This window comes from Cuculus canorus, chromosome 7 (genome assembly GCF_017976375.1).
Source record: "Cuculus canorus isolate bCucCan1 chromosome 7, bCucCan1.pri, whole genome shotgun sequence".
NCBI lineage: Eukaryota > Metazoa > Chordata > Aves > Cuculiformes > Cuculidae > Cuculus > Cuculus canorus.
This window is the reverse complement of record NC_071407.1, coordinates 25,378,856-25,405,156: the sequence shown is the minus strand read 5'-3', so window position 1 is coordinate 25,405,156 and position 26,301 is coordinate 25,378,856. Positions and strand designations below refer to the sequence as shown.

The following is a 26,301-nucleotide window of genomic DNA, read 5'->3' as shown; positions in this document are numbered from 1 at the left end:
TCAGCCCATTAGGATAAAACTATCCACAGAGCGTCCAAGTCCTCCTCCTCTCATCAGTTCCCAAAAGAGGATTTATTGATGGTGCCCAGTCAACCATGATTCTACAAGCCTTCCCCTCCTCCCAAATAAGTTTAATCTGCTTTTTTCTCATTTTGCTATGGGAAAATTCAACCAGATGTGTTCATAAACATCAAGAGAGTTGAATGCTTTCTATTTCACAGTCCTTGCAGAAAGTTGTAGAAAATGGAATAAAACACTTATAACACAAATACTTATAAGCAGCAGTTCCTATATGTAGATTATTCCTCTTTTGTGCTACCTTCTAGCACCGACATGGAATCTGGCAATGCTCTTCATGCCCCAGTATCTTATCTCCTGTGCTACAGAAAGTAGAAATGATTAATCTTCCAATAGATTCCAACAGCTATTATCAATTCCATGTACTAAAGATTCTCCAAGAGGCAGGGTTTGGAGTTTGCTTGTTTTAATGTTTTATTGACCTTCTCCCCCACCAGATTGTCTTTAAGCAATCCTTTCCAGGACTGTTTAAATGATCTGTGTGGGAAGAACTGATAAGAGAAATTCTTACATGGAAAGCACCGAGCCTAATACCTTTGTAAGTAAATTTTAAGTTCTCCCCACCTTGAAGTGACATCTGTTCAGAAATAAATAACCCAGAACAATCCCAGCCACAGAGTTAGCAATTAGATTGTGTTATAAAGGCAGATTAGAGACATTCTTATACAATATCTACATGCTTCTATAAAAACTACATGCAGAAAGGGAATAGATATTATTCAAGTTATAAACACATTTATCGCTAGCATTTGTTTCTTTATTGTGACTAATCCTTCTGTTAAGGAAGTTAAGAGATCAAGTACAGATATATGGCAGCTCTTCCTTTTCTACACCGTGAAGGTACATGGAAGTTGAGCTACAAGAAAATAAGTTTTTCTAGGAAAAAATGCCAAAACAAATTAACCGATTCAAATCACTGGGTAGGAGGAAAGGTGAAGGAGAAGAATGCATCCACACACGGCAATGGTTTATACTGGTCTAGCCAGGCACAGCATGTGTGTAACGCCATATGAAAAACAAAAGCATACACTGCAACTGTGTAATTCTCATCACAGAAGAATTTTAAGATAGTCAGGTCTTAACTGAAAACTTCGCACATTGCTGCATTTCACCAGTATTCAAGCAGGAGCCTGTCTAATATCTAAAATAATGGGCAGACAGTCATCAGTTAATTCCTTAAACTTTGAGAAGGAGATGCTGGCATATGGACAACCTATCTGAGAGATTTCAAGGCACCATACCTGTACAATTATTACAATTGCATACACTGTGTATGAATAACACATTTAACCTTATAGGCAATATAAGCACAGGAATCTGAAGACCCTTTCAACTAGCTACACTTTTATTAAAAAATTCTCACACCCAAATTTGAGTGAAGCATAGAAGAAGTCCATTCTCCTGTTGGAAAAGTATTGTTCAGACTGCTCCTGCTCTGCAAATAATCTCACGTGGCATGTTTCTCCAACAGTACTCTGTCACCCATCCACCCATTTGTCCTTCAGATAATCTCTTCAACACGCCAAGTGCCCCAGGCTCTGGTGCGTATTCCTTGGCTTGTTAACTGAGCATCCAGTCAGTCTTGCCTTAAGGCAGTGTAAATGAGACTCCAGCTCGTATTGTTAACCAGTAACGTTTTATAGTATGTGTTTATTTCCCCCTGTTCATCTCAATACTTGTATCCTCCTGCTTACACAACCTGTTCTTCAGGACAACACTGGTTGCTTCTACTTTTTCTAGACGACAGACTTTTGGCCCAAATGTAGGTTTTTTCAATGACATGCACAATTGAAGGATGACTGTAACAGTAGAATAAATAGTATATTTGTCCTTTAACATAACAAGTTAATATAACACATCTACCACAATCACATTTCCAGCCATAATCAGAAAAGACAAGAATCTGGGAACTAAAGTAGAAGAAACCAAGAAACACTTGGTTCTCATTATTCATAGCAAGGGAGATAAGCATAGAGCTTTTAGATCTAATAGTCCAGGTACCAGAATCTGCAAAGCATCCTATCTCCTCAATAGCAAAAAAACCCCAAACTTAACAACACCATACTACAACATTTTTACTAACCTCCATTTCCTCCTGGTATGTTTCTGCATCAAAAAGTATTTTATAATATTTTGTCTTATAATAAAACACAAAATTGCCTCCTTGGGCATTCCTATTATGCATAACCCAATTTGTCCTTTTTCCTCAACCGACTAAATTGTTTTATTACAGGACAAGTATTTGTAGTCTGGGACTTGAAAAGAATACCCTCAAACTCAGAACTATCCTCAAAACCATCCTTCCTCCCCCTCAAAAAAGCCAAATAGAGATCAGAGAGGGATGACTTTTTGTTTGGTTTTGTTGTTTTGTTTTTTTTTTTCATTTCTTTAAGAGTATCGTGAATCTTATCAGTTAAGGATTCTCTGTTATAAACCCTTGGATTAAAGCATATGTCCCATGGGTGTATAGAAATCAGAAAGCGGGCAATGCTCAATGACCATGGATACAACGGAGCCTAAGAAGCGTACAAAGGCTGTTATATAACCCATTAATTCCTTTCACAGCATTTTCTGCTCTGCTGGATACAAATGAAAGGAAAAATTACCTATTCCAAGCCTATAAAACTTGCAATCCCTAAAAAGGTCTGGCAGAATCTATTCTGGGAGATATTGTTCATGTAAGTAGGAGGGACAGTTACTTTTCTGCTAAAATTTCCAGCTGGAATTGAAACGAAGGAATAGTTCGGTTCTTTCTGGAAACAAACTCAACTCTACAATGATGGATTTTCAACCACTCTTTGTAAATTGTGCTCACTAGAAAATGAAACTTGCAGACAGAAACTCTGCTTTTGTCATTGAGATTGATTTAAGGCCGGACTCCGCTGAGGGTGACACATTCCAAGTCTTTGGATTCAGTATCTGTCTTCATAGAAGGCAGCTGAGAAATAAGGTCAGTAGCAGCTTTATTACAAAGCAAAGAGAAGGAGCTTGGAAATCACTGAATAAATACAGAGAGAAACAAAACTAAAGTATGCTGACCTCAGATTCTGTGCTTGGTTGACCATTAAATCTTTCCTTTTTAGCATAAGGAAGACACACAAGTATTACCCATCAGCCAAAATTTTGGGCTGCAAACTTTAAGTGAATTAATACACAACTGCTACTATTAGGGACAACTGCAGAATGGGAGAGGCAGATAGAACAGTACGTACCAAATATTGGATACTGATGGTGAAAACTTAAATAGGTTCTGGAAAAATATGCTGATATTAAATTGCATTTAAAACTATATAAAATTATTTCATGGGTACTATACTAAAAAGAAAGTCTACGTAAAATAAAAGATGCCTAAAGAATTCTTGTATTTCCAAGCTCGTTCTCTATTACTAGAAATATAGCGCCTGTAGAGAAGAATGTGTTTGATTTTATACAAACATTCTTTTCTTGGTATACCTATAGAACGTCTACTGATGGAATTTGCAAAGTGTCATGTTAACCAGGTATAATATTTCAACACTGGCTAATTAAAATCCAGGTGATTATGAAGACAACATTTAACAAAGTACAGAGTTCACAATAGAGGAGCTGCTTAATAAATGAGTCATATAATGGTTTGGGGTGGAAAGGACCTTAAATATCACACAGTTCCAACCCTCTGCCATGGGCAGGGACACCTCCCACTGGATCAGGTTCCTCAAAGCCCCATCCAACCTGGCCTTGAACACCTCCAGGGATGGGGCAGCCACAGCTTCTCTGGGCAACCTGTGCCAGTGCCTCACCACCCTCATACACAAAAAATTCTTCCTAGTATCTACTCTAAATCTGCCATCTTTCAGCTTAAAACCATTATTCCTTCTCTTGCACTTCTCAATAAAGACCCCCTCACCATCTTTCCATAGCTCTGCATCTCAGAAAATATCAGTGTCAAATGGCTTCATCAGAGTAAGAACAAAACAGGGTTTACACTACAGAGGTTATAATGAGCCAAAAAGGTTTGGGAAAATAATTTATATGTACATAAGAATTAATCTCCCTGTGAAAACACATCAATATTATCAGGTGGCATATTTTGCACTTGTTCAGGACCAAATTTTTTCAGAATCTCCGCTCTCATATGCTAGAATAAACTCATTAAACATAAGCACTCCGGTGAAAATATTCTATCGCTCCATGTGTGAGATATAAATTTAAATCATGATTAGGAGGCCCATCCTGTAAAATGATAACAAACTAAACAAGAGATAAACCATCACTGAATAATTTTACTTGAAAGTTATGTTTAAAAAGGTGCATTAGGGATATATTAAAATGGCACAGTTTTTAAAATAGTTACAAACAATAATGGATGGTTAAATTTAACGCTGTTATAGCAAAACAAAATAAAGGCATTAATATCCTTATCTGTATTGAGAGTACAATTTTCCAATGTACTAACTAATGTGTCTAACAATGAATTTAATTAATTTTGTAATCAAAAGGAAATTACTATGCCCTTTTAACACAGACAACAATCTCTATGCCCTAGCAAGTATGAGATCATTGCCAAAAGATCCTTAAAAAAAAAAAAAAAAGACAACAGGACCACAGCTTTATTTACTGATATGTTGAGCCCTGTAATGTGCTATACATAAAGACACTTTTTCCAGATGGGAAGGCAAGGTGATATCTGTCATTTGTGCATCACATAAGGGGAATTTCACCATGACTCCAACGTGCTTTAAATAATTCCTCTAAAGTTTGCAGTAGCACAGAAGCAACAGTCTGCCACATTTCACAGGCTTATGTATATCTGCACCCACCAATCAAAGTTAATAAAATACTTCCTACTTCCCAAAGAGGAGTTCGCAGATCATGTGGAAAAAGCTCCCCTGAGTGACTGAGCGTAACAGGTATGACAGGAACCATTTCTGCTACCAGCTCCACAACAGCTCTCAAACAAAAGCTGTTTAGAATCATAGAAAGGTTTTGGTTGGAAGGGTCCTCAAATTCCATCCAGTTCCAACCCCTCTACCATAGGCAGGGACACCTCCCACTGGACCAGGCTGCTCAGAGCCCCATCCAACCTGGCCTTGAACACCTCCAAGGATGGGGCAGCCACAGCTTCCCTGGGCAACCTGGGCCAGTGCCTCACTACCCTCATCGTGAAGAATTTCTTCCTACTGTCTGGTCTAAATCTTTCCCCTCCAATTTAAAGTTTAGGAACTGTTGCCTTGGGAAACACTGTCTAAAAGTTACCCTGAAGCCTTCTCAGCTCTCAGCCAAAAGTGAAACAAAAGCAGCAGCTTGGGGCCCCAGATGCTCATGTTTTATATATATATGTTACTCTATTACTGACATTGTGATTCCTGCAATCAGGGTTTGAAAAGAGATGCAACAGTAGCTTGAAAATTCAGAGAAGTGTGCCTTTCAAGTGTTTTTTTACATATCATGTCGTAATACCTGGAGAGTTTGATGGCACCGATGTATTAACAAGAAAAGATAATTTTAGTTGCTTTTACCCCAGCTTTCACAATTAGCCTGATCAGGTAGCATGTTGCACACTTGTTAAAGAAGTACACTTCTTCACTTCAAGAAGAAATTGCTAACCCATTCCCTTACTCCATCAGCTAAAGCTCTTTCTGCAGCTCAATCCCTGCAGTGAAGTGGCACACAGGTGACAGCATTCAATTAAGCTCAGAATTAATGTAGCACGAAAGCACAGCCTCACCGAGAAGGCCAAGTGAGATTGAACAGGAGGATTGCAGATATTTTCACCATATTTTATTGCAAATAATCACTCTTTTTTCCTGCCATGGAACAGGTCAGTAGGACAATAGTCTGTACAGAGTACCCTTGGAAAACAAGTGGCTGCCTCAAACTCCTAACCATATTAATTCAGCCCCAATTCTTGATATTCACCAATAACAAAGTTGATTTATATATCCATGTTGTCAAATTGTTCCTGGGAGGATCTTTCATTTTCCAACTAACTCTGTGCATTATTGAGTAATACCCCAATTTGTTACTTGTGAATAGTTTCTGCAAATATAGTTACTAGAATTAACCTCTTTCATTGCATAATGAACTCTACTAGTAACTTGCAGCACTTTTATAATCACTTATGAAGATATTTAAGATATAAGCATACTTATGATTTATTTTTTGTGGACCGACTATCCAGGATTGTCCTTCAGACACTGTCCTTATCAAAGAACAAGTAAATTAGGTTGGCTGAAAATTGCTATTCCCACCTCATTGAAACTGAACATGGACAGGGAGGGAATAGGTCTACAAGCAAATCAGAAAAGTTAAAATTTGAGAACTCAGAAACAAAAAAATAAGAAATAAATTAAAGCACAGACCATCTCCAAACCCCACAAAAGATCTCTCCTCTCCCCCCACAGTGTGCTCTGCACAGCCAGTGCACCACTCACGATTCAAAAGCACACACCTTGCTCAGGTTTCTCAGCTTCATAAGGCAAATTCTAAACATTTCTGAAGATCCTTTTAAAGCAGTGTTCTCCACCTTATTTTCTTTAGCATCCTCTCTTTTTTTTGGTTTTGTTTTTTTTTTGTTTTTTTAAAACTATGGGGCTGTGTAGGATCCAATATCAGCTCTGCCATCTTCAGAGATCATTTATAGCAGTTTTGAATTTCTAGTGGGACTGGGAACCACTCTTTTTGAAACTGTTGCACCATCACTTGCTTTTGTCCCCAGTGGTAAAAGGAAAATCAGTGGCAGCAAAAGGGAGGATAACGTTTAAGAGCTCTATTGAAATTTTTTAGACAGGAGCATTTTTATCTTCCCTAAAACTTCAGAGAGCTGAGGCCATTCAAAGTTCAGTGTGGTGAATCAGAGACTGACAGGTTAAAATAATTGAAAAGGAGCTTTAGTTTTCTTGTTAATTGTGTGTTGCAGGAGAAATCTCGTGCTGCAGCCTCGCATCAAATCAGTGAACTGAGACCCAATATTTACTATCAATCAATATTACAACCGTTTAATAAAAAGTTTTCATAATGGAAAGGTTGATGGAGCCGAGATGTATCATTTCCATTAACTAACTCCTCTCCACAAAATACAACTCCTTTACCAGGAGCAGCAATCTCCTGTTCTTTTAACACTCACCTAGAAAAAGCAGCTTCTGCAACATGTAAGAAAACCAGAAAAACATCACCATGACTTCCTGCACTTCACTAACTTACAATAAGTGAATTTGGGACAAAAGAGGTTTTAGTTTTTGGTCTGGTTTTTTTTTTTTTTTTTAAACAGGAGAGCCCTGGAGAAGAATTGAGAGAAGTGCAAGGACAAGTGTGGGATAAAACGCTTGACACAGTCAAGCCAGCTGTAATTGAAAACACTTTTTAAATTAATCTAAGTGAGAATGGCTAAACAAAGGGCCCATGCTCCTGTAAAAAAAAAACATTTACTTGACTAAAGAATTTAGCTCTGGATTGCGTGCCTGGCAAACAGAGCAACAGCAAGACTCCTCAGCATTATATATCTGCCCATGCTTCTAGTTAGAAGTGTCCTAATTTTGCAAATGAAATATAAAAGTGGATCATACAACTGAATTTACCCCTTAGTAGAAGTCCTTTAAACTCTTTAAAGATGGATAAGAAAAAGGGAAGCCTTCCAAGCCATCTGATGTACACTACAGTCTGGAAATACCAAATACCTATTAACTTTGGTATTTAACACTATTAATGTCAGGTCATGAGTGTGCATTATTCCATGCTCACCTAACCATGTATTTGGAAGTTATTCATGGACATGTGCTGCAAATAACCTACCCCCACATTACGTACATACGCCTTCACAGTACAGACCTCTTCCCCAGAAACTCACATGTTCTTCATCATTCTCCATTTATTCACAGATATATTACATAGGAAAATGAACAGTGAATATAAAGCAAGTGAAGACTGCCCTGAAGTGAGCACACAATCCAGAGTAGACAAGAGGGAAGCAAAAAAGTGTATAAGCACTTAGAGTAAGCCAAAATACAAGCAACAGATCATGTCCCCAGACAAGATTGACTGTGCATCAGCAAGCCTGTCTGCTTTACAAATTAAGTGTTTGTCTAAGCTATCTGGGCCACAGAAGTTTTTGAATTATTGTCATCATATATTTTCCACATTTTCTGGCAAGAGAAAAGAAACCTTTGAAGGACTTTCAGGGACTTTATTCAAGAGGCTGACACTGTTCTTGGCTAGAATTTAAGCAATGACTTTAGGAAGGATGTTTAGAAACATGCCTGGCATTAAGTTGAATAATCAAGTGGTTAAATAGACACATTAAATCATAGAATGGTTTAGGTCAGAATGAACCTTAATAAACCATCCAGTTCCATCCCCTGCCATGGGCAGGGACACATCCTACTGGATCAGGTTGCTCAAAGCCTCGTCCAGCCTGGCCTTGAACACCTCCAGGGATGGGGCAGCCAGGACTTTCCTGGGCAACCTGAGCCAGTGTCTCAAAGTAAAACATTTCTTCCTAATGTCTCATCTAAATCTCCCCTCTTTCAGCTTAAAATCCAGTCTATATTTAACAAGATAATTTTATTGGTACAGATATTTGAAACAAAACTAATACAGTTTAATAGAGAATATATTGGCTAAAATCCCATAAGATTTCTAGGGACTTCATCATCTCATAAGTAATGTCAGTTAAATGAGTAAGCTACAAATAGATTAGTTTTGTCCAGTCTGTCAGATATTTATTTTTCTTCATCTTTTACAGAATGAAACTCACGTAGTTCAGTATTGGTTACTATTCCTTTAGAAAATAAATAAGGAGAATGATTCTTCAAACTATAAATGTTTAGACTATATTGTCTTTTGCATTAGAGTGGAAAACCAGACAGAAAAGCCTCATTCCGCTCTAGGAGAATCAAAGAAATAGACTGTCAAATTGAAGGAAAATGACAATTCTAGCCACTAGTCCAGTAAGTCTAGATGTAGAAAAAATTAGTTAACATTACTAAATAAATGTTATTAGTAATGCAGAAGGACAACTAAAGACTATTTTATAAAACTTAACAGATATATTTATCTTTATTGTGTACAAATATATTGGATACTTGTATAATATACCCCAAAACCTATAACAAACCATTAGAAATTATTTCTTTTAGTAGTTGCATCAAGTACCTAATAAAAGTTAACACACTGGAAAAAAAGGCAGAGAGGCAGGGGAAAGGCAAGTAAATCCCACTGGAAAGATTAGTGCCTGGGTACTTGCAACTCTTCAGCAATCAATTTTGCTCGCATCACAGCCATTCTGCGGGGATCCTGGCCATGCGGATAGGGGACATCACCCGACTTCCAGCCCTCCCTTGTCTGTAAAGCTACTCTGATTAAAACACTTATTTCATACACAGACTGAGTCTAACTTAAACAATGATCTAAAACTTGCTCTGATCCAGCATCATCTTTACAGTCAGAAAAATTACATCTGTAACTCAGTGATACAAAGAACAATACAAAAAACCAAACAACAGGTATGATTTACACTGCTCTTTTTGTCCTTTTGGAGTCAAGACCACCAAGGAGAAGACCCAACATAACCCTTCCAGGTGGAGGGTTCCCTCTAATATTCTCCACAGCGCATTTTCCACAGCTGTTTAAGGAACACAGTAAAGGAACTCAGTCCCAGGACAGTCATCCACATTTTCTGTAGCGAGAGTATTTTCAAAGCTAACAGCCAGCAGGCAGCTGCTGGGCCAAGGTAGGTTTGCCTGAGTCTGCTTCCAACTCTAGTGGCAGGTGTGAAATATTAATTCCTCTCTGTATGTTTCTGTTTGTTCTTTTTCATTTCACTGGATTATAGCTGTGCACCAAGAAAAAACAGGTTAAAGAAGTAACCATCTCCAGGAAACCCTGAGTATCAGTCCTGGCATCAGTCAACACTTCTCTCTTTCAAGAAAAGCAAAACAACATTTGTGAAAATTAATATGCTTCCACATGAACTGTGATTCTTCAAAAGAGACAATTTATATTGAAAGATGAAGGGGAGAAGGAAGTGCAAAATAACTGAAAATAACTACTCCAAGTTAGTAGTCCCTTGAAAATATTTTTTTGTTTGAATACTTAAGTGCACATGGGGTGGGTGGGGGTGGCTTTATCATGATTCTCCCTGCAGCGGTTCCAGGTCTGGTGTTATGTGCAGCCAGCTACAGCATCTCTTAGAAACAAAACTAAAACAAAGTTTTCTACAATTTCCTCAGCTTTGCTTTGTTACAGAGAACATCTATTCCAGGTCAGACATAGGCCACTGGGTTCCCAAGTACTGTGAGTCCTCAGCTTTAAAAATGCAGTATTTATTTAGATTTCTGATCAAAAAAGACCTTTGGTAGTCAGAAATCCCTGAAGAGTGTTAAGAAAAAAAAATAAAAGTGTACTTTTCTCCTCCAGGCAAGAAGGTTTCACATTTTATCCATCTTTATCACCATATGGTCAACTTTTCCAATTCATCCTAATTAAGACTGCATCCTAATTAAATCTATATCGTCAGCAGTGACTATTGTGCAGTGGGTCTATTCTTCAAGATTGTTCTCCCTAGTTTATTTCCAGAATGAGCTCAAAGTGCTGAGGCCGAGAGATGCATTTCATCATCTGAAGATTTTCAGCATTTTTCTGTTCAGTAGCCTGATGAGAAACCAGATGCAAACCAGGTTGAGGCGATACTTGACTTTCTGAAGTCTTAACGCATCGCAAGATGTTTTTTACTGCAAGGGTAATGGGGCATTGGCCCAGGTTGCCCAGAGAAGTTGTGGCTGCCCCATCCCTGCTCAGGGCCAGGCGGAACGGGGTTTTGATCCAGTGGGAAGTGTGCCTGTGTGCCTACCCATGGCAGGGAGATTGGAACTGTGCGATATTTAAGGTCTCTTCCAATCCAAACCATTCTATATGAGCTGTGTCTAGAGGTTTCCTGTTCTGAAGGCACTGTCCTTCTTTCCTGTGCACATGAAGATTTGAGTTTTCAGAGGAAACTCAAAAACAGAGTCCAGACCCGTTCCCTTTCTGCTGCATCATTGCTTGGAGTTTTGGATTCCTCCATTAGCCTGGTGGCTGGAGGGACAGAGACTGGGTACAAAGGAGAAGAGCAAGGAAAAACAGACTTGGAGGAGAATTAAAACATTGCAGTCCACGTTTCTGCCTAAGCTGCAGCTCTAACACTGGTATGCCTGGAATAAACAAATCCAAGCATGCATACTAGCTGCTTAGCTGCTGAAGCAAGGAAATTCAGACAATAATTGCTGGAGAACACCCTCTTCTATTCATACCAGGTTTTCTAGTACAAAGGCAGTGCTCCTGCAATAACCCAGCATTTTTAACTTGGTTCTCGAGTATCACTAATGTGTAACAGAGCCTATCAGCCAAGCTACAGTATGGACATGCCCCTCAGCGTTCCACAGGTAGTTTCCAGTTCTGCAGCAAGCCCTCAGGTGTCTCACCACGTACCATACACTGCTTATCAGCACAAGAAAGTCATCAGTAAGGGGAATAACGTGACAGGTGTGGACACAGTAAAAGAGAGAGGCTAATGCTGCCTTTACAGAACCCCCCAAACTGCAACCCAGCAGACTTTTCAAGTGACATCAGCCTGCCAAGCAAAACCCTTCCCTTGCTGTGCCTGTTTTTCTTATGAGAGATGTGACTGGTAAGTAAAAATATCCATGTATTTTGGGGGAGAAAACTGTATGCAATTACAGTATTTGTAACCCTATTAAACTTATTTATATTTGTAATGACTAATATTATTACTGTCAGATTTTATTGACAAACATTTATTTAAAACACTTACAAATGATGGGATGTAGCACAGTTTCTCATAGAACAGATGCATGAGTTTATTTCCTGAGGCTTATCTTTTTATGCAAATCTTCCAAACAATCTTGAAATATCCATTTTCCAGGGTTCAGAGGGGAGGGGGATGCTTAGCTGAGGTTTAGCAGGGAGTGATAGGTTTTTTTGTTGGGGTTTTACTGGGATTTTTTTTTTTTGAGGGGTAGATGTTTGGGGGTTTTTGTAAGGTGTGGGGCTTCATTTTGATTTTTTTTGTTTCCTTTATTTTCTGCCCCCTGGATCTTTGTCTAGACTTTTTTAAACACGAGAAAGAGTATTTACGTGCTTTTAAAGGAACCACACATTTCACCCTGCAATATTTAATCTCCCATGATATCAAAAAGATGCACTCTGTTCTCTGAAGGTAGCAGTACATCTTACATGTTATTACTGGAAAGGTCATGAAAAGATCAATACATGCCTTCTGCTTACATATCTTGCTGTAAGAAATTGTCTTTTAGAAGCAATATTTTAAAAAAAGAACAAAAAACACTCCCTTAGAAGGAAGCAAAATCATAAGGAATAAAAGTGGTAATTAATAGAAGGCAGATGGAATGCCTTGAACTTTCAAGGTTTGATCCTGTGCAGCCTAAGAGGAGATAACATCCATAATAGACTCTTAATAACGCTGAGCACAGATGTAAGCGGAGCTGACTAACTAGGGAAAGCAAAGGGGGGGTGAAAAGGGAGGGGGTGTGAGCTCCATGTTTACTTACAGAGAAGGGGATGAGAATATAATCAGTAGATTAAGCAAAATTACTTCCTCCTGATGCCCCACCCATGCATTTTTCATAATAATGGTGTGATGCCCTGCTCCTTCCAAGCACTGACTTCATCTCAGAACCAGTGAAGATTTTACTCAATATCTAATTCAAAGGAACAAGGTTACAGTTTTAAAGTTGTGGTGCAAGTCAACTGTTTGCCCAAAGTCTATTTTAATGATGTTTACTACTCTTGTTCTACAACTTCATTTTTAGTTTGGGGGAGATAGGCATAAACAGAGTCAACCTTTCCCTATTGCAAAGGCCTTGCAAAGATTTGCCATTATAGATAACATTTAAAATCACTTCCTTTCCATAATTTAAACATGAACATTTTGGCTGAAAAATTTTATCACAGATTCCTTCTTGCATGGCTATGACCACCAGAAAATCTGCATACAACTTAATCATTCAAGTCCTTTTCGTGTACAGAAAAATGAGTTGCAAAACAATTCAAGTCTGATATTCAGAGGGATTTTAGTATTGAATGTTTGAGTTACAAGAATGTGGAACGTAAGCCAAAATCACTTTAGTTTTCAACATTTCAAGTTCCCTGCCTGCCTAGAGCTTGGCTTCTGCACATCCGTGTCAGGCAGGTAAGGAAGGCTGAGGAATTCAAAACTTTTATCTTGTTAACACATACAAAGCAAAGTAATTCCACGTTTCAGCTGAGAGGGGTGGTCTAGCAGGCATTCCCATAGTTCACTTAACAAGTGAAACCTTACTTTTATTATGGAGTTAGTCTATCAACTTCAACCCTAGTGACACGCCTCATCCATTCTTTTACAGGATAGCCTAGTGACAAGAGCACTCGCGCAGGAAAGAAAAGAGCTCTTGTTCTGAATACTTCATATTTAGAAGTGCTTTTACAAGAGTCATCACCACAAGGAGAGATTTCCTCCTACAGCACGTTCCCCCCACTCCATTTACTTCATATTTGAATCCCAAAACAATTCAAGGAGACAGACCAGCCTCAACAGGAGAGACGGATTACGCCTCTACGCAAAACAGCCTCCAATCAGACAAGGCACAGTTTCAGTGAGGACGGGGGCTGTGCCCTTGCCAGGGGGAAGGAGGACAACATTAGTAACCCACATACTGCGGACAGCTATAGTCATTCTGTTTCACAGAACATTACTATTAAATAACTTCCTGCTTTAAAATAAATTATCACTGAGGCACTGGCAAACTGATTCCCAGTTACAAAATCCAAATAGGTTGGGCAGGTTCTGGGATGAAAATCAGTTTCACTGTACACTTGTGCAGCTCACGTGGCTTACTAACTCCCTTCATGGGGTAGCTCAGTAGGCACCCATCTTCATCTGTTGAATTTTATGTATCTTGCTGAGAAACAAAGGTTTCTTCTCTAAATTTGCATAGAAAGGTGGTTAGAACTATAAATTTTCCCAAAAGGAAAAGAAGGGCCAAAGAAATGTGCTGTTGAATTCCCATCTCTTATTTTTTCTTGTCAAATTTTGTGTCTCCTCTCACAAAGGCATTCGGGCTGTGGTGTGCACACCCGAGACAGGGACAGCTTACAAAATTGGATATTTAAGCTTGTATATTGACTTTCAGGCATTTCTTTCCGCTCCTTCTTTGGTAGATTCTTGTCCATTTTGTCCCAGTGAGATGTATGCAGCTGCACTGCCCAGGGAACAGCCTCTTGCCGGTTAGGGAACCCGTTCACCGTACCAGCGGTGACTGTCCTACTTCCACTCCTGATCCAGACAGTTGTCCAAACAGATAGTACCAAAACAGCTTCCTCCACATGGAAGAGGTTCTAGTGTCTGGTTGCAGATATGCACAAGTTGGAGCCCAAAGCCAGGCTGGTAAAAATGGCAAATGTCCCCAGCTGCAGCTCTGCACCTTCGGGGACTAAAGGGGATTTTTATCCTCTAATTTTTTTCCATAGGAAGGCAACTCTGCCCCATGCATTGTCTACGATAGATTGTTCTGCCTTTCATTTTTCACAGCTTACATCTGACTAACAGTGCATTTTCCACAGGGTGTCATTCATACCCTATCACTATCAAGTGACCAATTGTCAGCATGTGGCCATGTTTACTTAAGCTGTCACCTAGAAACTACTGTGTTTTTCCATCTGGAGCTCAACTATATTGCAACATAGACAAACAGTGGATACAAGCATGTCTGCAAATAAGCAGCAGCCTGCCTGTGGTGTTTTACACCTATTGTTTCACTTCCCTTAACCGGTGGGTTTTGTCATTGAAATGTTATTGGCTCAAGACATCCTGTAGTGTGACTCAACATCAGCTCCTATTTTTTTTTTTCAGGAGTCTCTTGGAAAACATTCTATAACTTCTTTTGTCCTTTCTCATGGAAATCATAGCCCTGAAGTCTTCTATTATTATTACAGGCTTGTGGGTTTCTTGTTCAGGTTTAAAACTTGTTACACGTGAACCAAGACTGTTTTTAAGATTAGGTATGCCTGCCTAGTGAGAATACAAATATAGAGTCAGTGCTCATTTTGTAATGTTCCTTTACTTGAGGAGTGTAAATGCCTCAAAATACAGGTTACATTTTAGCCCTTTTCTAATTATTAATTCTACACATTAAATCACAAATTGATGCCTATGGCATTACTAAACAGCTATATTGTAACTGGTAACTTCACCAAAAGTCTATCCAAACCTAGTGCCCAGAAAAGTCTGATGAGAAAAGTTAAAGTGAGCAACATTCCTGGTGAAAAAGCAGTCCCTTCATTCACTTCAGTGATTCAGAGGAAGTCAGGGGAATTTAAATGAAGCAAAATATTGATTTTTAACTTCCATTATTTCTTAATCTTGGTGGCAACTGAATGCACCTTTAACAGATTTTCTTAGGCACTGAAGAGGCACAAACAACTGCCCTTAGTGTTTCTCACTGCAGCACATCAGCGCTGAAAGCAATAGAGAAATCAATAACAACTGCATACAACTTTCCTACGGAACGTAGGCAAACCATGTGCATGTGATTTGGCTGCAGGTTTCCTTCCGATCCAAGTGTCAAGCTGAGACTTGCACCTACATAGAGATATGCAACTCCAACACTTTGAACAGCAATCTTCCCACAAAAGACTAAAAGACAGAGGGCCCAACGACTACGTCCAAGGCTGTTTCCTTATACTTGCCCAGGTAGTCTCCTTTACATTTTTTATAGACAGACATAGACAGAGAAAACTGGGCAATCTATTATGCTGCTAAACTGAATTAAACAGTTTATTAAGATTCCTTTGTCTTTTCTGGATTACAAGCCTCCCAGCCTGGAGTTTAAGTCTTATAGCCTGGATTTTATATTCAATTTCAGACTGCTAGAAGAGAAGATTCAGTGTCTTCACTGGAGGTGAACTTTCCCTGAATCTGCATCAGACCTCTCCAGTCACTCGGCAATTTTTCCATTTGCTTCAGTTACATAACTGCTCTTGAAATAACATATGGATTTACTATAGAAATGCAGTTGCTCGTACTGACTCTGTTTGAAAGCGAGCACAATCACTGACCTTGAAATATCCCAGCAATATAATTCTATCTAATTCTCCAAGACAGAAAAATAGCTTTTCTATCAAGATTCAGTCACTAGAACAACTCAGATACCTAAACGTAAGTTATAGCTAAAATTTACATTGTATGCCAAACTTAGTTTAGGGTGTGCATGGAAGAATTGTTCCCAAATTAAGTCCATATAGAATCATAGAACTGATTGGGTTGGAAGGGACCTCAAAGCCCATCCAGTTCCAACCCCCCTGCCATGGGCAGGACACCTCCCACTGGATCAGGTTGGTCAAAGCCTCATCCAGCCTGGCCTTGAATACCTCCAGGGTGTACAAACTTATTTGTACAGCCAATGGCATATCCATGATTTCCCTGGGCCATATATGCCAGTGCCTCAGCACCCTCACAGGAAAAAAAATTCTTCCTGATATCTCATCTACAGCTCCCCTTTTTCAGCATGAAGCCATTCCCCCTCATCGTATCCCTGCCCTTCCTGTCCCTCTCCAGATTTCCTGTAGACCCCTTTAAGTACTGGAAGGCTGCTGTAAGGTCCCCAGGAATGTCCTTATTACGTATATCTGCCTTAATCTATGTCAGAGTAAGTTTTAATGTACAAATGAGTTTGTCTTGTTCTCAGAGAACATTTATGCTGTTAAACCAGCACATCTGGTCAATATTTAATTTAGAGCAGGCAATGCTGATTAAACTGATTATTTGCCCAATGGTTGTAGGCAAATTATGTACCAAAGAGCACAGCACAGCACGAGGACAACAAAAGAACCCCACAACCCTACAACTATCAGCTCTTGAAAAGCAGATAGTTTTGTTTCTTGCTTGTCTGGCTGAACAGCTAACCAAAAAAAACCCAAAAGAAAAAAAATCAATATATGCAAATAAAAATGACCGAACTGTGACACATCCTCATTATTTGATAAATAGGTCTCCTGCCATGCTAAGCTTACACAAGTCTTACTTACACTTTCAATTGAGCAGTACTCAAAGAAAATACTCTTTTTGAAAATATTATCTGAATAACTTCAGTTAAGGTGCACGGAAGCTGTAGCATAACTTTGAGCTAGTCTGGGGTTTTTTGTTTTCAAAAATAACCTCCAGTTCTGTATGGGCCTGCAAAATAAATTGAGATATTCACATCAAAAGTTCCAGGTATTCCATATGGATAAAATTATCGAAGCTGATAATTAAGTCCAAGAGTAACAGGAACAAGGCACTTTGAGATAAAGTCCAACAATGCATTAGCCAATAATTAGCAATAATTTCACTAATGGGCACGAAAACATAGTAAAATGGCTTTTGAAATACTCCACTGACATTCTTTGAAAACATGGTTCTGACAAAAAAAGTTCTGCTTTTTATTTTAGGTTTGTCCATGAATATTTCTCTCCGCTTCCCCCATTTATTCCCCTTGTTGTCCACCCTTTTACTTGTTCCCCAGAACTGTCTTCCTAGTCTCCATTCATGTGTTACATTTTCTTTCCCAGACACACACATTCCATTTGTTCCAAGACACAAAAAGTAGTCTGCATATTGCCCAAAGATTATTAGCTTGGAGCTAATAAGTTCTGACTGGTATAAAAGATGCCAAAGGAAACAGATCCGCAAAGTGGGAGAGAGCACGCAGACTAATTCAACACTAAAATACTTCAAATTGGCCCAACAAGAGATACAGAAAAACAACAGCCACAGGATATTTCAACTTTTAAGGAATCTTCAGCCACCCATTGTCTTCCATTCCACATTTTACAACCAAAATTTGTCGAGTTTAACACGCTCCCCTCACCCCAAGCACAAGACAACTTTACTTAAGCTTCCAATTTGTCTGCCATTCATCAATGCCCTCCACGTGAACCTCATGGCATCAGAGACATTTTTATCCCCTGCATTCACAGTGCGGTAGTCTCTTGAGCCAACAAACTGTCAAATTAGTGCCAACTCATGACAGCTTTATGATATGTAATCTTATTCACCAGCAAATGGTCTGAGACCCCCTGCTTGCTACTGCTGTCAAACGAGAAATGCTTTTTTGTGTGTCTCTGATAAATTTATATTTTGAAAGCAGATCCCAGCTGGGAAAGTAGTGGCTTTGCCTCACAAAAATCTTACATTAGCGCACTTAACCATTTTGTCTGTGTGTTACAAGAGAAGCTTTTAGGTTCTTCCTTGAGAGTCGTAAGTTAGGGAATAGTAAATTCATTTAGATTAAATCAAAATATACATTGTCCTGCTGATTCAAAATACTTATTCCCCTAGCAAGAAATTCTTACTTCTTCAACATTCAATCGCAATTGATGCATTGCTAAAAGGATTTTACCTGACCTACGTGGGCTGCAAATCCACATACCAAAAGCTGAGGTGCAGATAAACCAAATTTATTCAAACATATTCAGAAAAAGGGAAAGCTGATTTCAAAGAGAAACACTTCTTAAGATTTCAAGATGATAAACGCTCAACAACAGAACAAAGTAACACACACACACTCCCTTACATAGAGAGCTGAGACAGGAAACAAATCTTTCCTTTACATATCTTTGTCATAACTTTGTTCTAATCACTTCAATATAAAAAAGCAAGTGTATACTAGCTGAATAGTTATACATGTCCCAAAATAATCAGCTTGTACATCACTCTCAGTGGAAATGATCCAAAAGTAGCACTTATTTCTTAATTGGTGGCAGAAATAACCATGAGAAACAGCCAAAGTGAAAATTTTGCATGTGAGAACTGCTTAAAAGCAAGGATGCGATTTTCTATTTGCATCATTTGAAAATTCAATAGATACAAAGCATGCAATCCTGCAAAGTTCCCACGCAGGGGAGCCTAATGAAGTCAGTGGAAACACAAGGATTTACAGGAACAAGCCCTGTAAACAGTGTCATGAAAAAAAAAAAGAAAAAAAAAATCAAACAGCCGAGGGAGCTAAAGGGGGCAGAGACAGAGGGATTCAGAGACAGTGTTCCATTCCAGGGGATGGAACACTCAACAAAAATGGGACATTTAGGAAACATCAGTGATGACTGTGATTTTAAAATTATATGGTCTCCCCTTCAAAAAAGTCCAAGTGTAGCTCAACTGTGCTAGAGAAGTCTCTAATTTTCTTCTGCTGCATGTTCCTTCTTCTCCACAGAGCATCAGATAATGTTAGTGCTTGTGCTTAAGTGAATCTGTCCATAGGTGCAACAAAGACCTAGACTTGAGCTGAGAGGTTTTAACTAATAGAGCAGTCATACAGCCCTCCATATAAAGGCAACCTAAGCAATCCATGGGCAAGCCTTCCTCACCATTCCGTTAATCTAGCTGTGTTAGGACTTGCAGAGACAAGGTCGTGTGAAACAAGGTGTACAAATGCACAGGAGCCCTGGCTGCATGGTCACTTGACACTGAATTGGTGGCAGCATAGATCAGAAACTGCTACAGTTTTGTGTGAGACAATCCTGATCTCAGGGACACAGAGCTGCAGGAAGAGAGAATATCCCCAGGCAGAGTCCATAGTGCTACCATAGCTGAGCATGGATGTCTCTGGGCATGGATGGCTTCATATGAAGATAAAACTCTTCCAAATCAAAACCCCAATCATGATTCCTAAAACTCACCCATAGCTTTGGGGTGAGGTTTAACACACACACGTACCAAGAAAGAGGAAAAGGGGGTTGTTTACTTAGAACCATCTTAAAAACTCATTTGTGAGCTTCTGGGCAAGGTTCATCAAAAGTCTAACTCAGGACCTCAGGCACCAGAATGACCCAAGCGCTACACCTTGTCACAAGACAGCCTGTTAGTCGCTCTAAGCGGCACTTCCCTGCCACTCAGCTCTTCAGCCTTCACAACCTGGACAGGAAAGCCCAGCCTCCAAGGACTGTGCTCCTCTAAAGTACCCTCAGGAACCCCACTGGAGAAAGTCCTTTTTCACCATGAGCTGCCCTCCTGCTGCAGCAGAGGGTGCTGAGCCCCCATGGCCACACCAGAAAGCCCCATAACAGTGGCTGGACAGGGGCTGTCTGAGATTACCCCAAATCTACTCCATTTTTCCTCAGAAATCACTGTAGACTGTCTCACAGATGAGGATTATGTAGCTTTAAGATCAAAATCATCACAGATATTCCACTGTTACTTTATAATTGAAGCTAAGACACTTGGGGAGGGGGAAGGAAATTTTTAACATTGCTGATATCAAAGCCCAATAATTACTGGAAGAGAAGAATCTCCAGCTGAACTCATTTCAGCTTTAGGTTATTTGAAAATATTGCTTGTTCCTGTAGCCTGGCCAACTCACACCAATTGCTTAAGTATAGACAGAAGTTTTGACAGTACAAGTAAGCAAGTTTCCATACAACATCTAGCCACGCAAGCAAGCCCATTCAAATGTACAAAGCTCACAGTTATATTATATTATGCATGTAGCTTTTTGTACTGATGTGAATTAAAATTATTTTAGATAAATTTTCTTAATCAAGTTCTCAAATTCATTTAGGTTCATATATCCAGGGTCATCAATGCAACCAAGAATTTGCTTTGTTTCAACAATCAGAAGCAATATACCTAAACTCAGTCAATCTAGTTAGTCGCTCTGCATATACAACTGCCTGCCTACAAGCACCTAAGATGTACTACTTAATCTTTCAACAATCCATCTTTCACCATCCATCTTTCACATTTACTTGCTCTCTAATCCAAAACAGAGAGGTGACCTTTCCACTTGCAAGTTAACAAATTGGGATTACTGCTCACTTCACAGGACAGTCAGAGATGAGGAAAATATGTGATCTACAAATGAATTTCAATCACGCAAGGCATAAAGTCAAGCAGGAGGATGCTTTTTTATTAGTCATCTTTTTAGCAGAAATCCTGTGTTGCGAGCCAGACAAATCCCTGCCCCTCCTTCCTCTGTATTACCAAACAGAAAGGCACCTTTCCTCAGTGTCAGTTTAGAATCTAAGCAGAGCTGAGGAAGAGGGGCACAAGAGCTTCTTTACACAATAAGAAACAGAAGCCAATCTATGATGTTCCTACCAAGATGTATCCTCTCTCCCTCACTGAATGTCCAAAACCAATATATAGGCTAGGGGTATTATAGCATATTCAATTTACAGTACAGTATATATTTATAAATAATATATATATATATTCAAGTATACTTCTAAAATATGCTTAATCATTATGGTCTCTGACCCTTTCATGAAAGCTGCTGTTATAAAGTCGCATAAAATGTCACCTGGGTACAGGCTGTAGCAACTAACATCTCTGCAGCATATACCAGAGCTTGAAACCTTCTGTGCATGATACACATTGGTCATCGTGTGTTTGTAGTCAGGGAAAACTGCACAGACTTCAGTATAAAATGTACTCAACCTTTAACTTCCACTACAGGTATAAACAGTGACGTACACTTTTATTTGACTCTTTCAACAGTCAAATAAGTCCTGAAAAAGATATGGAATGGATTGTTGTTGCAGATTTTGAAGAAAAGTACTCTGTAAATCCTTCAAATTCTGGTCTTCTGCAGAAAAGCAACATTAACTGGAGGAAAAAAAAATAAAAAACCACACAGACAAAATTTCAGAGCGGAAAAAAAAGCAAGCAGGAGATTATTGTGCATTTGTTCTTTGGTGCCACCCAAGAAAGACTCCTGAGAACAGTCCGTACTTATCACAATTGCCAGACTCAATTAAACTTCAGTTCATATGCCCGGCATCGTTAGAACAGGTAGATTGCTTTCATGGAGAAATCTGTTCTGCAGGGAAGTCTGATCAATAAAGCCCTCAAAATGTGCCAGTTTCTTGCTAATTTTCCATTGCTTACTACTCAATAAGTGAGCATTAGCCAGTCTGCCTCTCCTTGATCAAGCATGTAGTTAACTCCCCCCAAAATAAGTCATCTGCTCTGCTGCACCAGACTTGCTTTCCTCTAGGGAATCAAGAGTCAGCATTCCAAGCAGCACCTCTCCACTTAAAATTGAATTTGCCTTCATACTTCAGATAAAGCAAGGAATGAAAACATTACTTCTAAATAAAGAACAGCATGACTCTCATTCTTACTCTTTCATGGAAAAGCATTCAAATTAATTCTCACTACTGTGCTAATGCTTCACATTCATTTTCAAAAAGCACTGCTCAGTATTAATAACAGATGCTCCATCCAAGTAATCCTTCACGTATCCTGTCATTTGTTTTGGCTTTCAAGCTTGCTGCTCTTAATGGATTCTTTTCCAAGCAATGCACATCACCCGAGATGCCGTATCGCTGCGGCAGACAGAGGTGCCTCTCGTCTCTTCTTCCCCACCCCCTGCACATTTTCCGATTCACCTTTCCCTACCAATTACCACAGTGTTAAAAGGAGATACACACATGGGGTGGGGAGAACCTTGAACCACAATACATTATACCTGTAAGTGTCCAGTGGGTTAAAGTTAGCATGGTTTCGTACCTAAGACATTAGAACAGGACACAGGAGATGTGCATTTAGTTCCAGACTCAGTCAGAATTCTCTTACAACCTTACACAAGTTTATAATGTTATGGCTTTCTTATCTATAAAAGGAAAATATAGTCCTTAGGTTCTATTTTTGAGCAGTTTTGAGGTTTAGTGTTCTATACTTTCTGATATCTAATGTTTAACACCTCAGAACAGAGATTGATAGGGGTTTCTAAAAATTTCAAGGAAGAATAAGAAAAGCATAAAAAAGTCCTAATGCATCAGCTTGTTTCTTTTTTAATTCACATGTATTTATAGAAAAACTAACAAATGTTCTTTCATTACCACACATTAAACGGGATACAAAGTCTTTGACGCAATTAGACAAGAGGAGTTCAAGAACGAGCGATGAGCTTCCCTTCATTAAAAGACTAGAGCCACTGTTGGAGGCAGAATGGTCTCACATGCTCCTTTTCACTGACAAGATACATTGCTCTATAAATCTCACTTTCTCTGTCAGTAGCTATATAGATATTGTTATATTTTATATATCTATGTAAGATAGATATAAATAGGTATCTATAGAGGTATATAAAAACCACACACAAGAAATATATGGCAGCAGTATAGATCTTGGCAGCCTACATAAAGATGACCTTTTAAAGGAATATCCTTCTGCAAAATCAAAATATTCTTCTGCTGCACAAGATGAATGTTAAAGAGAAAACAGTGAAGCAGTATTGACCTAATATAGAACTATCAGAAGGAAATTTTTCACAATCTGGATTTGAGCTGCATTACTAGAGGTTCTGTGCAGAGCCCATCGCATGCTGTGAACTCTGTTACTCCCTTAAAAATTGGGTGTGGAATTTGAAGTTGTAATCCCACCCATCACTGGCAGCGGCACAGCAGGAAAAAGAAAAAAAGGTTTAAAAAAAATAAAAGGCAAAATAAAGAATATCACTGGCAATTCTATGCAATTTTCTATTTATTTCACAGTCTCCGAATCTGAAAAAGACAGGCTTTAATCTTTTGATAGTCATCTTTAGTCTTGTACATCACTAACTACTGACATCATATTTCCTGTTCCAGTGAGCACTGGCCTTGCTCCTGGAACAGAAGGGAAGAAATATGTTAAACAACTATTGCCTGCAACAGCTACAACATTTTCAGGAATAATGAGGGAATTGACGCCTCTTTCCACTTTTCCTTTCTTCTACTCCTTGGCCACTTTCAACTATAAGCACTAGTGATGTTTGTGTATTTGTCATGCAGCAGTATTGACTTAAATCTGACAGCAGAAAGCCCCAGTTATTTATTTAGTTTTAGCTCATCAAGCTAAGTTTCTGCAGCAGCTTTTCAAAGCATTATACTGAGAACTCATTGAAGAAAAAACCTGTAAAATAGAGAAGTAAAAATACCACAAAAACTACACTCATCACACCTGACTCATCTTCCCATTCTGTAATTCTATTTAAGAGTTTAGTTGGTTTAGGAAAGGGAATAGGCATCTTCCTTGTTATGATAAATCAAATTTTCATCTCTCAAAACTTTCAAACCACATTATCGGCAGGATTCAGACATGAAGTGTCTGGCACGCACACACGCCCTGACTGTATTAGACGCACTTTCCAAGCTTAGATGCAAGAGTTCAGTCCCCCTCATTTCTCAGGTCAGAAAGAGCTAATAGCACTTCAAAAGGTAGCACATACTCTCAGCTGGATATGTTCTTTCACTGTGGGGAGAATTATAGTCCCAAAGGAAGCTCCTTTCTTCTATTAAAAGGAGAGGTTTTGGCTGCTGGGGGAGGCAGAGCTATGGGAGAAGATTTTTAATGAACTCAAGTAGAAATTGCATGAATTAATAGCTGCATCACTGGACCAGGAGTCAGGAGGGATGTGCTCTATTCCTGGCTTTGTGATCTGGGGCAGATCAGTTTTCCTTAATAACTACTGCACTGCAAGTAATCTGGAGCGGAAAGATCTCATAATGCAATACGCACACAGTACCATTAGCCATTTTATGTTGCTTTCAGTTTAGTAGCAAGCGAGACAGATGTCTCACTGAAAAGATAAAATGGAAAGAGAAGACAAAACCAAAGATCTGGTTTGCTGGGTGCCACACGTGCACACAGAAAGGAGCAGAATGTGAACAGGCAGAGAGCAAGTGAGAAAGAAATGCCAGAAGCAGGATTACCCCAGCCATAGTGACCAAGCCAGAGAGTTGCATTCAGGTCATCCCATTTCCAGGCATTCCCTCTTTCACTGGACTATGAAGCCTTCTTCACCCGGTGCTGTTTTCAGTGGCCTCGTGGCCGATACCTCAAGGTTGTTTGCTTGCTATTTAATTCTTTACAAAGAATAATGGCAAGCAGCAACTACCATCTCCTTCTGCTGAGTCTTTTCAAGAGACCCAAGGTGCCACTTGCATCCTTTTTAAGATCAGTTTAAAGCAAGATATCCAATCGTCAGTACTGCAAGAAGAAACTGAAATAGTAAAACTTTTTAGAAATGTCTTAAAAAAAAAATAACCTAATCAAGCATTTTACTACCACAGGTCCAATAAAGTCAGTCCCAGACTTCTGTAGGATTTTGCTAGTAACAACATCAAGCATCTTTAAGGAAACTAGTGAAGCATAGCAAGTTGAACATGCAACTGGTCAGATCTTGCCTTCTGAAAGCAACATGAATGACCTCAAGTTTGGAAGTGGATAGTATTATTATCCCTCTATAAAACTCTTCTTACAAGACTATCAATCACTTTCCTATATGTTATAAAGCATACGCTAAATCCTCAAAGCCTAATAAAATTTCGAAAGACATTCTGCATCCTCTTCCCTTCTGGTGCTTCAGCTTTTCCCTAGCTGGTATTAACCCAGACATCCTGTCTCTTCTCATTAAACTCAAGCTGCCTCTAAGCTCTCCATGCACCCTGGGTAAAAGATTTCTGTCCTGATCCTGTACCTTAACCAGTAGGATTTGTAGTTCTAATGTCAATATTTGATATCTTGGCCTTCTTCATAAATCAAATTAATACTGCAGCAAGAAGCAGCTCTCCGAGTTTTGCCACTTTTGAAACAAGCTCAAAAAGGAAATCTTGGGTCTCTTTTGAAAATGGAAGGAAAGTATCCCAGCTACGAACTTTAGACAATTACTATAATTTTTAGTATCTATGACTACAACTCAAATACTATCGCCTCTTACGTTTTTCAGGAAGCTGCCCATTTATGTTAGGATATTTTAATCTCATTTGCTGCAAATGAAAAATAAGAGACAGAAGGAACCAACGACCAGGTTCTTGCTGTGCTGCATCATGAAACCAGGTTGTACAGAGTAAGAAATGTAAGATGTTTGCAGTACCTTCTGTCACAGAGGATCCAACTGAATAGAAGTTCCTCTTTTCTATCACTCTGCAAGCTGGTAAGCTACACGTACAACATTTGTTCTTTCTCCCCTTCTACACATATTTATGGTGCTAAAGAACTCTGTAAGCAAAATGTTTGTTACAGCATAAATTCCTCAGAAGATGGTGACTTATCTGATGGCAGCAACCCCTGCTGCACCCGACACCCAGCTGAATTAGCAAACACTTAACACAGTTCTCATGTCTGGCATCCAGTTTGCCATAGGGAAAATAAAAAGACAAAGCTAAAAACCCACATAGGATTTCTTAGGTATAACTTTGCTAAATGTCCTGTTTTGGGGTGAGAGAGGCATACAG

General features: G+C 39.1%; 1 long non-coding RNA gene across 1 annotated transcript; it reads left to right on the top strand.

Moving 5' to 3' along the window:
- Positions 1-2,756: 2,756 nt before the first annotated feature.
- Positions 2,757-25,994, top strand: LOC128852716 (uncharacterized). Its single transcript, XR_008450716.1, has 3 exons — positions 2,757-3,028; positions 21,581-21,874; positions 25,794-25,994. It is a non-coding gene; the product is annotated as an uncharacterized LOC128852716 (long non-coding RNA).
- Positions 25,995-26,301: the final 307 nt, after the last annotated feature.